Consider the following 14,328-nt stretch of genomic DNA (forward strand, 5'->3'; position numbering starts at 1 on the left):
AAAAGATTGGAAGTTTTGCCTATCGAAAAAATAAACTATTTTGTGTTATGAAAACAACAAGAACAACAACCCTAAGCAATGTTAAGAGCTAATAAAAATATAGGGGGACAATTCGCATATTAGACCAAAGGCAAAGTACAATGCAAAGAAAATTACAAATCAATAACAAAAAGACAAACATCCAGTAGAAAAGCGAAGAAAGGACAAGATCCGCTGTGAATTTTATCTGTTTCAGAGTCTGACTATTTGTGGTATTTTCAAATGAAAAGAAAAGAACCATATACAAATGGCCCAAGTTTCTAAAGCAAATAATTACCTTAGAGTTTGATATGACACTTTCAAGTTTACAGAAGGCACATGGTAAAAAAAAACATGAAAAGATGTTCAACTTCACTATTCATCAAAATAAAGCAACATATCAAAATACACCTCAGAAACACATACACACACATATCGGGGGTGGTGGTGGTGATTTTAAGGAGTTGGCTTATGCAACCATGGGGGCTGGCAAGTCTGAAATCTGTAGGGCAGTCTGGCAATTCAGGTAAGAGGTAAGGTAGCAGTCTTGAGTTTGAAATCTATAGGGCAGGTCAGCAGGCTGGAAATCCAGGAATGATTTCTAACCTTACAGCCTTGAGGCTAATTCCTTCTCCAGAAAACCTCGGATTTTGCTGTTCAGGCCTTCAATTGAGTGGATGAGGCCCATCCATATCACGGAGGGTAATCTGACCTACTAACTCCTTGTCTACTGATTATGTTAATCACATCTACAAAATACCCTCACAACAATGTCTTGGCTAGCATTTGACCAAGCAACCAGCACAAAAGCCCCACCAACTTGACACATAAGATTAACTACCATAGATGCTCACGCCTGCTACTTCACAGAGAAAATAGGAGTCCTCAGAAAGACACTCACTCAACTTCCATCACCCAAGTTCTCAGTCCAACACCCCATCTCCCCTCCCGGCACTGCTCATTGATATTTGAGTCCGCTGACTCTATCCCCCTTCTTGAAGCACCCTTTCTTAGGTCCGTGATTCCACTTGCTTCTGGATTTTCCATTTCTTGGAAGCCTCTTGAAGGGATCCTCTTCAGCTTCACATCTTTAAATTCCTAGGGTTCCCGCGGGTCCTGTCCCAAGCCCTCCCCTTTCCCTCTCAGAATACTTCTCAATCTTTCAGGACCATTGACTGGCATCACCTAGGATGGCACGCAGGTGCACGCAGCAGGCACCCAACAATAGTTTAACCAAATAAGGTCTGCTTTCTGTCTTCGAACAAGGAGCCTAGGGGTAGGCAATTCAGGGCTGGTATGGTAGACCCCTCTTCACTCTGCTCAGCGTGTGGCTTTGGTGGCCATGCTCAAAAGATGACCGATGCCCTCTAGGCAAGGTGCCTACGCCTACAGTGTCTTCACACCAACTCTTTGGAATCCTACTCATTTACTTACTCAACAAATGTTTATTCACAACGTACTATGTGCCACCACTCTTCTAGGCACTGAGACTACAGAAGTGAAAATGTAGAAGGCGCCTGGGTGGCTCAGTTGTTAAGCGTCTGCCTTCGGCTCAGGTCATGATCCCAGGGTCCTGGGATCGAGCCCCGCATCTGGCTCCCTGCTCAGCGGGGAATCTGCTTCTCCCTCTGCTTCTCCCTCTGCCTCTCTCCCTGCTTGTGCTCATGCACTTGCGCATGCTCTCTCTCTCTCAAATGAATAAATAAAAAATCTTAAAAAAAAAAAAAAGAAGTGAAAAGATAGATTATAATCTCTGTTCTTATGGAGCTTATATTCAACTGGGGTGGGGGAATAGAAAGTAAATAAGTGAAAAATATGGTATGTTAGATGATGATGAGTGCTATGGAGAAACATAAAGCAGAGAAGGGAACTGGAAGGTTGGGGTGTGTGGTAATTTTAGACAGGGTAATCAGGGAAGGCCTCACTGAGGAGGTGACATCTGAGCACAGAATTGAGAAAAGTGGTGGAGCAAGCCATTGGGTTGCCTTCCAAACACAGGGAAGCAGCAAGCTGATGATGGAATATACTATTAACATTTTTTAAAAATCACAGGAATATGAAACTGTCTATATTGATCCATCAGTTGTGTGTGTGTACATGCAAGTGTATGGCATGCAGTGTAAATGTACAGAACAAACTCTGCAAGGACACATTCCAAACCAATGATAGTGTTTAATTTTGGTGAGGGGCAAAGAATTGCAGGGCAGTGAAGGTGAAGGGGGTTTTTTGTTTTGTTTTGTTTTTTAAATAAGGAGAAGATATTCTTAGACAATTTGTGAATTAAAGTTCTCTTACATTCTTTTTTAAAGAGATTTATTTATTTATTTGAGAGAGAGAGAGAGCACACAGAGGGAAAGGGAGAGGGAGAGGGAGAAGCAGACTCCCTGCTGAGCAGGGAGCCCGATGCGGGGCTCAATCCCAGGACCCTGGGATCATGACCTGAACTGAAGGCAGATGCCCAACCGACTGAGCCACCCAGGCGCCACAAAATTCTTTTTAATTATTAGACAAAAAGGTGATGGAACAATGAATACTTTTCTTTCTCATAGGTTTCCAGGGTTGTTTTTTCTTTTCCTAACAAATTTAGATTTTTTTTAATAACCTGGAAAAAAATGCAACAAAGCCATTTCCATTCTGTAATTATTTTTACTGCTCTTTGGGTTCAACCAGCAGAATGACCCAGGGCCCATCTGTGTCATGGCTCAGGGCCCAGGGGGCTCCCTCTCCCTTGGCGGGGAGGAAGATGAGCCATCCCCATGACTGCTGCCTCTGGCTGCCAGCATCACCTTGGCTACCTGCAGAGACACTCCTGCCTCAGCTGCTCGGGTGGGGAGAGCTCCCTCCCCATCAGGTTGCAAGGCCTATTAATATAAGATGAGCAGAGAAGCAAAGGGAGGAAAAATACATAGGGCTAGGCCTTCCAAAGGGGAAGTCCTATTTCTTCAGTATTGACACCAGGCCCCATGGCGCATCTCCCTGATTAATCTGGCTCCCGCAGTTTCTCTCTCTGGTGAAACTTGAGATAAGTTTCCCAGCAGCTGGGGCAAAGGGCGGTCCGATGCAGTGTCTTGTTACACAACCCTTCCCATCACACTCGTGTTCCAGATCACGTCAGCCATCTTGTTTCTCTCCTACCTCTCGGCGGAGTTTCTACAAGAGCTTAGGGAATGGCCTCTAGCTGTTTCTCTGCCCTCCAACGACCTCTGCAATATATTCTAGAGTCTTGGTTCTGGGTGTCCACGTCTATCCCAACATGGTCTCCTCTTCCCCAAGGGAAGTGTGACTGCCTGTGATTGGTTGTAGGAGAGTCATCGGCATGAGCTGTCAGATTTACCAAAACGCCTTTTCAGATTTGGCGCGTCCTCCTCCTAGGAGGACTTGGGACCCCCAAAGGCTTAACAGTCTCTTTGGCTGCTTTATTTGAAGCATGGAATTATGGCCTGAGTCTTTTCTCACTTTCTTTATGAATCCTCCTCACCAGGTTATTTATCATGACTCCAGTCCGTAAAGTGTGTGTATGTTGGGATGGCCAATTCTAAAGCACACTAGAAGTAATGCTGCTCTGTTAACAAACCTGCAAAAGTTATACAGGATAAACCCACTCACAGAAAGGCAGATTCACGCTACTCATGACTAGGTTTTGAGAAGTTGTGACACTAGCCTTTTCATTGGGTCTGAATATTACTATTTATGTTTTCTTTAAAAGATAAAATCAGCTGATGGGAAGTTAAGGTAATGCTGACCTTGTTTTGTGAGAAATAAAAGTACGCAGGAGAAGCCCAACCATACTTAAGGCCCATAATTTTTTTTTTTTTTTTTAGATTTTTTTTTTTATTTATTTATTTGAGAGAGAGAGAATGAGAGACAGAGAGCATGAGAGGGAGGAGGGTCAGAGGGAGAAGCAGACTCCCTGCCGAGCAGGGAGCCCGATGCGGGACTCAATCCCGGGACTCCAGGATCATGACCTGAGCCGAAGGCAGTCGCTTAACCAACTGAGCCACCCAGGCGCCCCAAGGCCCATAATTTTTAAACTTTCTCTGAAACAAGTTGATAGTCTGGATTTTTAACATCTCTGTGGAATGCCTAGTTTCATCTCCACACAGAGATAGAGGGATTTTTACTCAGGAAGGAACATATTTATTTTCCTTTTTTTTTTCCCCCCTTTCTGAGGGAAAAATATTTCCAACTTCACCCTCATTAATATTTATGGTTGCTGAAGTATTTTCATTATATTAGCCAAAAGGAGCCTGGACTAAATAAAGTAGAAAACCGAAGGCATATGAAATGGTTTCTTGGCCAGGAAGATACTGCGACCCCCTCAGGAAAGCTTCTGTCCTCAAGAAGAATAAATGAAATTGTGGCCTGCCAAGCCACCTCATGGAGTCCAGGCAATACTTTCTGCTCTTTTTTTCCTCTGAAAGCTATTTGTTGAACACACTCTTCTTGTTTCTTGTAACCATAGACTCTGGTCTAGTCGAGTGTTTCTTACGTCAGGCTACTGCTGAGCCAATATTTATCATTTTAGAAATTTCCATGAGTCATAAAATAAACCTGCAACTGGCCGTACCTTCTATGGGCGTTTCTTTCTTAGAGTTTTTAAAAGAAAAGAAAAAACGCTGAGTCTGGAATCCAACGCCTGACATTTATCAGACCACCCAGATAATTTCTCCTGACGGGAGGATCCTCTGGCTATTTCAAAGCCATTCAAGGTGTGTTGCCTGCTGCCTGAAGCACCTTCCTGCCCAACAGCCTGGACCCCTCTCCAGAGGGCCAGGCCCGGGCTGGAAAGGAAGCCGTGGAGGTCTGAAGGCTGGAAGTGACTCATTGGCTTAAAGGGTGGCAGGAAATGTTTTCCACGGGAGCAAGAATATAAATGAGCAAGTGATTCCTTCCACCCCCAGTATGGAAAATCTTGCGAGGGGTCCTGAATTTACTGACCAAAGGAAAAAAAAAAAAAAGATCGCAAGAGGTGACGTGTGGTCCTCATTTACAAATAAGAGTGTGTTAGACTAGTGCTGTTTGCTCCCTTTGTGCCAATCAGCCTCTTTTCCCCAGATGTGGACCAGCTGAGAGAAACAGCGAGTCCACGACCTGGATGATTATAGTGACTTATTGATTTTGCTATAAAAACAGCCCTGTGTCAAGAGCGCAAGGCCTAGAGTTTATAAATCAAAATTCAGAGGTCTGCCTTAGCATTACTAGAATACTCCACGAATTGCTAACATGGTGCTAGATACTCAGTAAGTCTTCTGTACAGTGCAGGCATTACATTTTAGAACCAAAGGGCTTAACCTCATCAACACCTTCACTTTGCAGGTGAGGAAAAGGAGGTCCAGAGAGGCGTACCTCCTGAGAGGTCACACAGCCCGTCAAGACCAGAATTTGTGCCAATGGTATCAAATACCTTCTTGGAAGACGGGTGATAGAAATACTGGAGTCTTAGTGATAAAAGCAAAACAGTTATACTAAAAGGCACTCCAATTTCACATCGTGGCCATTGTCCCTTGGCTGTTTCCGGTGGAGCTGTTCTTGAATATGCTCCAAGTTTCCTCACTGGGCAGAGCTGGGGTTCTTTGGCTAAAGCACCCTTTGACATCCTTCCTCCTGCCCCCAGAAGGGAAAACTGGAAAGCCAGCCATAACAGCGCCCCAAAGCAAAAAATAAAACAAAGCAAAGCAACAACAACAAAAAACCCCTGCTTCTGTATCTCTCTAGGTATCTTGGTCCATGGAGTCAAATTTTGGGGTAGGAACATTAGGTGTTTTCCTCCTCCAATCATCAGTCTCTGAGTTGGCCCTCTAGCCATCTCTTCCACACTCATATTCACCAACCTAAGTGAGAAATCATGTTGCTAACTAATGCTCACTTCCTTCCTCTGCGGATGCCTCACTCATTAAGATCTGGTAACACCTCCCTGGTATGATCTGCCCCATCAGTAGGATCCTGAGACTTCCCAAGGGGACCTGGGCCAAGTTTATCTTGGCACTGATCTGTTTTCACTCACTATCTCCTTGTGGCAGGGCCCATGACTTCTTTATCTTTGTATTCCCGGTAGCTAACATGCCACCACTAGCACACGGTAGGACCCAGGAAACATCTGTCAAATCCAACTGAAAACATTTCAAAGTGGCATCCCATTGTGAATGTAAACGAGACGCTTGCTTTGCCTCCCAAACATAAACTTTTCTCTTTTTTAACACTTACAAGAAATTGTAAGAAGAAATTCAGGTGGTAATAATGGATGATGGGATGAGGCAAACATCTTTTAAAAAGACTGAATCATAAGAGTGTCTTAATTTTGGGGCACCTGGCTGGCTCAGTTGGTAGAGCATGCAACTCTTGATCTCAGAGTCATGAGTTCTTGATCTCAGGGTCGTGAGTTTAAGCCCCATGTTGGCTGTGGAGCCTACTCAAAAAAAAAAAAAAAAAAAAAAGTGTCCTGTTTTTGAAGGTCAAAATAGTTAAATATTGCCCATTTCTTATGTTCAGCCTAATATAATTGAAAATAATATAATTATAAATACATTGCTTTATACAGGGGCTATAATTCCATTTTTCTTCTTTAATCCACCCTGACCATGGTCTACATGGGCCTACAACATTTGATTATGAGTTACACTTTCAGTCTTGTTTGGGTCTACCCACCCTGGCTCTCCAGGCTCCAGCCACACTGTCTTCCTTCTGTTTTTAGAACACGCTGACCTCATCCCATCTGCCTGGGATGCTCCCCGCTCTGATTGTCACACAGTCGGCTCCTTCTCGGCATTTAAGCCTCAGCTTAAATTCCACCTCTTTGGATGAGACTTCTTTGAGCACTGATTTAAGTGTGACTTTCCCACCTCCAGTTACCCTCAGTTACATCACCCCGTTTTATGGTCAACAAAGTACTTTTTTGCTTCGTTGTGTGTTGTTTGCCTGTAGCTGACTAGGATTTAAGTTTCAGGAACACACGGGAGCCCTGTCTGCCTTCTTCATGCTCTGAAGAGCTGGCACATTGTAGGCCCAACATGAATGTTGAAATAATGGATTCAGTAATTAATTTTTAAAAATGCAGCAGAACTCCAGAAACCAATATTGCACTGTATGTTAACGAAAATTTAAATTAAAAAAATCCAGCAGAACTAAAGTTTTCAAGTATTTTCTTCCCTTGGTTTACTGATTTCACCATCCAGATACTTCGTACGGATACTGGCCCTTTTCCTCTATCCTCCACCTCTGTGAAATTCTTTGCATCTTCTTTACCCTTCCTTGATACATTGAGACAGTGAACTACTTGACCTCATCTTCTGACTCTCATCCTTGTTATTTACATATCTCCAATCTATTGTCCAGCCCATCTGTTGAATCTTTTAGTTCAAGAATATTGTATATTCCTAATGTTTGCAATTTTTCCATAACTGCTCATTCTTACTTTTGGTCTCCCAGTGTCTTTCCTTATCTGAAAATATTTACTATGCTCATTTTAATTTCTTGTCCTGCTTCTTTTGCTTGAAATTATTCAGCTTGTTGCCTTTCTTTCATAATGCTTGGATTCCTCCTCTGTCTTAGGAGCTTTACCTATAGACTCATACAGCATATGTCCTTAGGGTTTTCATCGGTCTGGGTTTGTACAGAATACCTGGGGCAGGGGTTGAGAACGGGCATCACTCCTGGAGAGTCTGGGGGAAGACAGGTGGAGAAGCACCAAGCTGGGGGAAACTCTGAGGTTGCCCTGGGTGCCCCCCACCCCCAACCTCAACCAGGAGGTTGGTCATCTGCCCTTCCAGATGACTTCCAAGTACCCTCTCCTTTCCCTGATATAACTATTTAGTCCCCAGAGGCAGGGGAGGTGAGAGAGGGGTGAGGGAAAGTTCTGAGCTTGGACAACCCATTTGCATGTGTTGGTACCATCTTCACACACCCCCCTCAGGGCTCCAGGGCTGCCTGGACATTACCCAGCAAACTTGGCAGTGGGCACTTCACTGGTAATGAGGTTTTCTAGCCCCTTGGTGGTCATGGGAGAGGTGGAGGTCTGCAGAGAATAATGGGGTGGGGGAGGGGGGAAATGGGTCCCAACCAGACAGCTCACCCCTACCAGTCTGTCACTGCCTGTGACAGGTCTTCCTTCCCCTCCATTTTGTAATCTTTCTCCTGTCCTTACCCACGTACAACAGCCCTCCGATTTTTCCTAAAAGCACACCTTTGAGCTTTTAAGAGAAGCCCTCTTATTTGGGAAAAGTTTTCAATTAGCAATAATCGCGCCTCGGATAAACCTCATTGGCTACGATACTGCCACTGCGCAAAGCTAGCCCTCTTATTTTTAGTGTTACAATTTGCTGCAGAATTTCTATTCACTTCATTCCTACCCTTCTTGATTTTAACTTGTGATCACATTCAACCCTTGGGCTTCTTTACATTCTGGAAAGTTTAAAGTCATTTAGTCTACCCTTAAATCAAATACTGGATTCCTTTATTTATTCCTTTATAAAGTCATTTAGTCTATCCTTAAATCAAATACTGGATTCCTTTATTTGTCCCTTGCTGAATCTTTTGTGGCTCCTTTTTCTTGCTCCAGGAGTATAGCAACCTGATCAGAACTATAGAGAGTGCACTATTACTTCTGAAAAATGGGAAGACAACATGGATACATCCCCAAGATACACTGCCGAATGTGTGAATAAAAACAAGTCGCAATCCTATGTGCATTGTGGAGGCCATCTGTGTTTTTTTAAATGCTCTGTATTGTATGGGTCTGAAAGGTTTCATGCTATAAGTGATAACCAGTGTAATAGCAAACCAATCTTGGCATGTGGATTGTGGGGGAGGAACTGTAGGACTGTTCATTCATCCCTACCTTGAGTTTCCTTTTTAGAATTTTTCCCCAAACCTTTCCTGAAATATGTAGTTTAATGGATGGGCTTCAGAACAGTCCACAAGCTGCCTGAAAATGTAAGCCATGTTTTGTGAGTAGGAGCAAATATCTACTTTTCTAGAGAAAGGGACTATACTTTTCATCAGAACCTCAAAGTGAACATATGGTCCAAGAGGGGTAAATAACCATTGGTCAAGAGTGTTGTGCCACTTTCTACTCCATTTTCTCATGGTTTAATTCAAGTGGTACACTAGTAACTAAAAACATGTATTGGTTATTCAATTTTTAATATTATAAAATAGCAGTATATGACTTTTACTTTACCATGAAGACGAATAGAGAAATCAATAGTGTTACCATGTGATACTGCGTTGTTCCCATGAATATACTTAAATATATTTAGCCCTTTCCTAAAATAGATGTCTAGGCCCTTGGGGCTGCCGATCCAAGAGGACCCAGCTACAATAAAGGAATGTCCAGAATGTATTTTCGACAGCTTCCATTTGCTTCGTTTTGTATAAACCCACTCTGCAGTGTTAAGGACGCAACAAGAGGTACCTCACCTCTTTTGTTGAGCATCATATAGGACTAATGTGTCATGTGGTCTGATAGGAAAGGTCATGGGCTTGGGAGCAGATCACTCACTCCTCTGGGTTCCTAAGGAACATTTCTTCACCTTACTTCATCTGTAGAATGGGAGTAAATAATAATATCTACCCATGGCAGTTGCTGCTGGTTATCTCCCTATACCCACTTTCCCCTTCTTCCTTGGTAGAGGAACCCCAATTCCTTAGCTGAGCACATTGTTGCTCCGAGAACAGACCCCATTTCCCAGTCTCCCTTGCAGCCATATACTGCATTCCAGTCAGTGAGATAAAAGTGTGAGCTCTGTCTGGCACTTCTGGGAAGTTTCTTTAAAAGGAAAGGGGTAGACTTCAGGTTTCCCCGTTCTACATGTGAAGAGCTTGGAAGCTGCCACTCTGTCCTAACCAGTAAAAAGCTGAACAGACAACTCCTCTTGTATCCATAAGAGAGAGAACACTGGGCAAACTGCCGTGCCCAAAACTGTCGACGAGACAGGCCAATAGCAGGAGTTGTGGCTTAGCAGAGCAGAGACTCACAAGTAGAAACCACCGTGGGAATGAGTGTCTGGGCAGAAAAAGTTGAACTGTAACTGACAAATTGCTGGAGGCTCAATGTGGACAAGTCTGCGAGTTAGGAACTCTGGGGAGACTCAGTCATAGGGGACCCGCGCACATCTGTGTCACCTCCTGAAGTTCTACCAGGTTCCCACAGTAAATGTCAAAGAAAAATCCCCTCCTGCTTCCAGTACGGGGAGGGGAGAAGGAAGGAACCATTTTGAAATACACCAGAGCCTTCTGCCCTAACAAAGACTGCCCTGAGGGGAAACTAGTTACTGGAGCCTAACTGATGGGGGAAAGAAGACACTCAACTGGAGCCCACTCTAGCTATCTTGTCCCACTGAAGGGGAGAGGTTGGGGGGTTGCTTCTGAGAAATACTTGTGAAGTTCACAGTCCAGAGGCACAGGCTTAGTGAAAATGAGACCAAATCACAGAACTCTAGAATGATTCCCCCCTCCCCCAACCTCACCACATCACTAAAGGCCTACTTACTACTGTTCCTTTCACCCAGTGCATCATGTCCAGCTATAAAGAAAAAACTGGAAAGCATACCAAAAGGCAAAACAAACAAAAGCCACAGAAATGGAGAATGCTTGTCATGGACTTATTAGTAGACTGGGCATGGAGAAAGGAATCTCTGAGCTAGAGGATATACATCAACAGAATCCTCAAGACCAAAAAGCAAAGACAACAAAGACGGAAAAAAACAGAACAGAATATCCAAGGAATGTCGGACAACTATAAAAGGTATAACATACACGAAATGGGAATACTAGGAGGAGAAGAGAGAAAGGAACAGACTATTTGAAACAACTGTGACTGAGAATTTCACCAAATTATTGTCATACATCAAACCAAACCACAGACTCAGAAAACTCAGAGAACACCAAGCAAGATGAATGCAAACAAAACAAAACATTATGCCTAGGTATATCATTTTCAGAATTACAGAAAATCAAGGATTTTTTAAAATTCTGAAAGAGGAAAAAAACGTTACCTATAGAGGAACAAACAATTAGTGACTTTTCCTTGGAGGAGGGAACTGAGACTATGAGATTAGACAGTAGGGATGCTCAAGGTGAGAGGGAACAGGTGAATTTGTAGGGAGGCAGGGGAGAAACTAAAAGTAGTTTTCCTACACTGTTTTACTGACAGGGTTATGTCCTCTTGTGCAGGGGGAAGGGAACTTTTTCCAGGCTATTAACATACATCTCTCTTCGAGTTCCTCATTAATGTATAATTTATTCTTCCTTGCCACTCATATTATTGGTTTTCTTTTTTTTTTTAAGATTTATTTTAGAGAGCCAGCAAGCACGAGAATCTCAAGCAGACACCCTGCTGAGTGCAGAGCCCGTTGTGGGGCTTGATCTCACCACCCTAAGACCATGACCTGAGCAGAAACCAAGGGTCAGTCGTTCAACTGAGCCACCGAGGCGCCCCTCATACTATTGGTTTTAAATGAAAGTGCCTATGTGTTCAGATTAAGTATGAAAAATGTTTTCTAACTTTAACATGGAACACATCCATCTCATATATAAGGAGAGACCTTATGTCAAAACTTCTTCCCTCTGTGGTATAAGGAATAGAAAGATCTAGAAAATTTATGTGTAAAGGCAGAGGTTAAAGTTTAATGGACTCTTAAAAATGGGGGCTCATCATAGGTTACAATGAACTGATACAGAAGTTTGCTTGATGAATTGTACAACATCTTTAGATATTGATTCACTTACTGAATGCGTATTAAACGGCTATTATATATCAGGGACTATGCCAGTCCATATAAGGTACATCCTAAATAGCCCCTGTCCTTGAAGAACTCTCAGTCTAAACTGGTGGTGGTGGCAAATTTATATAAACAATTACAAAGCTACATTAACATTAGGGAAAAGACCTCACCCACTACTCAAAGTATGGGTTAAGGACCAGACCTAGCCTCTAAGTCCCTGAATCTGCATTTTAACAAGATTCTCAGGTGATCTGCATGCTTATCAGGATTTGAGAAGTGATCAACTGTGGGATTAAAGAAGAAACCACTAATGATCCCTTGGGAAGTGGTCAGAGGTCTTCAGAATGGAGGGGTAATACGAACATTCCAGCCTGAGACACTAACAGGTCCATAATTATGGCAGCTAGAAAGAGTAAGAAGGGTTCTGGAATGAGAAGTTTAGTCTGGAAGGAAATTGGGCGCTTTGGAAGATATGGGAGACCGAGTAGAAAAGGCAGGCTGAGGCCAGAGGCAGAAGGACCAGAATGACGCGTTTAGGAAGCCTTAGAAAATTTTAGGCAGGAAAGTGACAAGATTAGATTCTTATGTTTGGATAGAACACTGGCGGCAGGGTGGAGGAGGAAATGCAGAAGAGAGGCTAGGGCAGGCAGGTTTGTATCCGCTAATGAGCACAATTCCATTCGACTTTGAACTAGAAAGGAAGTCTCTGAGGACCTTAGAAGTGGAGGGGCCACTGAGTCCCAGGAAGAGAAATGAAGGGTTCCAGCTGCAGTTGGATATAGATGGGTTCTTTCTTCTCAAAGTGCTATGCCCAACCAGCTGCATTAGCATCACCTGGAAATTGTTAGAAATGCAAATTCTTGGTCTTTTTTTTTTTAAGGTTTTTTTTTTTTTTTGACAGAGAGAGACACAGTGAGAGAGGGAATATAAGCAGGAGAGGTGGGAGAAGGAGAAGCAGGCCTCCCGCCGAGCAGGGAGGCCGATATGGGACTCGATCCCAGGACTCCGAGATCATGACCCCAGCCAAAGGCAGATGCTTAACGACTGAGCCACCCAGGCGCCCGCAAATTCTCGCGTCTTTTTTTTTTTTTTTAAAGATTTTATTTATTTATTTGACAGAGAGAGACACAGCGAGAGAGGGAACACAAGCAGGGGGAGAGGGAGAGAGAGAAGCAGGCTTCCCACTGAGCAGGGAGCCCGATGTGGGGCTCGATCCCAGGACCCTGGGATCATGACCTGAGCCAAAGGCAGACGCTCAACGACTGAGCCACCCAGGCGTCCCAAATTCTCGCGTCTTAACTCAGATATACTGTCAGAAATTCTAGGGGCCAGGACACACAAATCTGACTTTACCAAGTTCTCCTTCAAGCTTGAGAGCTTGAGCACTGTTCTAGCCTGTAAAAGTCTTGTAGCAGGTGGTAAAGGCTTAGAATTGCCACAACTTACTTCCTTTCTAGAAAATAATAGCAAAAAAAAAAGACAAGGGTAATGAGAAATAAGTTTCTATGTTGAGTGGGCAGAACAAAAGTCACACAACAGTCATATAGTGCCCAGACAAAAAAAAAGTCTTATCCCAAAGCCTCACATTTGGATAATTAAAATAATTTTGGTAGAGGCCGTGATGTTCTCGGTAGCCTAAATTAAGCAAAACTTAAAGTATCACCCCAGCTGTAAATTCTTTCTGTTCCCTTTACTGCCCACAAAAACGCCCTCGGGAAAAACACTGAGATTCCTTTTGGCCCTCTCAAAACTGTGTTTCTGATGTAACCGCCCATTAAAAAAACCCAACCCCAAATTAAAAGCCCCCAAAACGGAGCGGCGGGGCTGGCGCCATCGTCCCGGGAAAACTCTACCGTTTCCCAGCCACACCCCTGAGGACCGCCGGGCCTCCTTCCCCGGCTGTTCCCAAAGATAAATAAATCACTCCTTGTTTTTTCCAGACCTGAAATTAGCGGTGACTCACAGAGCACTCTGAATGGCCACAGTCGCCTCGGGAAGAAGGAAAAATGTGCAGATTTTTCCCTCACGCGAGGGCCCGACGTGCCGGGTTGGGCCAATCAGGGGAGGATAGCGGGAATCGCACCAAAGTAGGTAAAAAATGCGGGATGTGTTCTCGGGGCCGCGGCCCGCGCCTGGACTCCCCCCGGTCCTCCCTCTGGTCTCCTGCTCCGGGAAAGCCGCCTACCCTCGTTCTTCCCCTTCCTCCCTTCCCCCTCGCCCTCCCTCCCGCGCCCTCCCAGGCCCCGCCCCCAGCGCGGCGCACACCTGGCCAGGTGGCTACTTCCATGTTAGGGCAGCAGCAGCGCAGTGGGCGGGGCGCCACATGCCCCCGCCCCCCGAGGTTGGGGGGGATAAGGGTCCCCTGCCCCGCTTGATCCTTTGCGGGTTCCTCGCCGGCAGGTGCCAGCCGGAAGTCTGCCTCCTCGTCCCTACTAAAGGAGGGAGGCCCCAACCTCGCAGACCCGAGCTGATGAGAGGAGGACCCGGTCCCCTAGTCTTCCGAACGTGAGGCAGAACCCTCCGCCTGCTCTCTGGGCAGGGCGCTGCCTGGCCAGCCGGTTGCGTAGCAACGGCAGGCAGCGCGTGACGT

At 44.6% G+C, this 14,328-nt stretch overlaps 1 non-coding gene across 1 annotated transcript; it reads right to left on the minus strand.

The window, feature by feature from the left end:
- Positions 1 to 8,160: 8,160 nt before the first annotated feature.
- LOC116642091 lies at positions 8,161 to 8,304 on the minus strand. The gene has a single exon (XR_004301285.1). It is a non-coding gene; the product is annotated as a U4 spliceosomal RNA (small nuclear RNA).
- Between the last annotated feature and the right edge of the window lie 6,024 nt (positions 8,305 to 14,328).

Source organism: Phoca vitulina, unplaced genomic scaffold (assembly GCF_004348235.1).
Source record: "Phoca vitulina isolate PV1807 unplaced genomic scaffold, GSC_HSeal_1.0 scaffold22, whole genome shotgun sequence".
NCBI classification, from domain to species: domain Eukaryota; kingdom Metazoa; phylum Chordata; class Mammalia; order Carnivora; family Phocidae; genus Phoca; species Phoca vitulina.